Source organism: Microtus oregoni, unplaced genomic scaffold (assembly GCF_018167655.1).
Source record: "Microtus oregoni isolate MIOR12 unplaced genomic scaffold, Mior012 000001F_ref0000356, whole genome shotgun sequence".
Lineage (NCBI taxonomy): Eukaryota > Metazoa > Chordata > Mammalia > Rodentia > Cricetidae > Microtus > Microtus oregoni.
The window spans coordinates 73682852-73683950 of record NW_024543060.1 but is presented as its reverse complement, the minus strand read 5'-3'; positions in this window follow the sequence as shown (position 1 = coordinate 73683950).

Genomic DNA, 1099 nt, shown 5'->3' with positions numbered 1-1099 from the left:
AGCTCAAATTCTCATTTGGATAGTATTTTGCACTCTATTATCTTTCTTTTTAAGAAGCAATTTGAAAATTTAACGTATCATTTATGTTACACATTGGGTCTTTTGCTCTACTGTGGCTAGGATCTATTTCTAATCAAGTAAAATAAAACAAAAAATAAGATATCATCAGAATCAGGGATGAAAACACTGTTTCACATTGACATTCCAACCATTTCCCTCTGGACTTATTGTTGTGCTCCTAATTAGCTATCGTGTTTATCAGATAGAGGGACATGAACTATATTCCACACCATTAGAAGTTCCTGGGTTGTCAACATTAGCCCAAAGGTAGATCAGAGTCCAGACAGAACGAAGCACCATCAGATACTCAGAAAGGCAGATGTGAAGAAGGACAAACAGGGACTTCATTTTTCTCATAGATTGATATTATAGTGACTATAAAAATGTAGATGCTGACAAACTTCTTTTTCTTTTTTCAAGACAGGGTTTCTCTGTGGTTTTGGAGCCTGTCCTGGAACTAGCTCTTGTAGACCAGGCTGGTCTCGAACTCACAGAGATCCGCCTGCCTCTGCCTCCCAAGAGCTGGGATTAAAGGCGTGCGCCTCCACCGCCCAGCTTACAAACTTCTTATTTAGGTACCCTGTATAGAGATTTCATGAAAAGTTAATTTGGAAGTATAAAAGGTTACAATAAATTCTTACTAGATTTTTTTTAACAAATGTGATGCTTATGGTTTTGAAGATATACTGAGGACTGTCATCACAAGTGTGGAATGCCAATCGTCAGCTTGACAGAATCTTAAATCACTGGGGAGAGGAGGATCTGGCACGTTTGTGGCTTGTGGGAGATTAACTTGCTCACATCAGCAGAGATGGGAAAATAAGCACACAGCTGGGTGGGGGTGGCAGGGTACCTCTCCCCGGTTGTGGTCCTGCACTGTACAAGCTGAGAAAGGAAGCTGAGAGGCAGCAAGTATTCCTTATTTTTTATTTTTGATCATAAATGCAGGTGAGAAGCTATGTTAAGCTCTTGCTTGCTTCCTTGAGTTCTCATCATGATTGACAGTAACTTAAATAGTGAGCCAGAGCAAACACTTTCT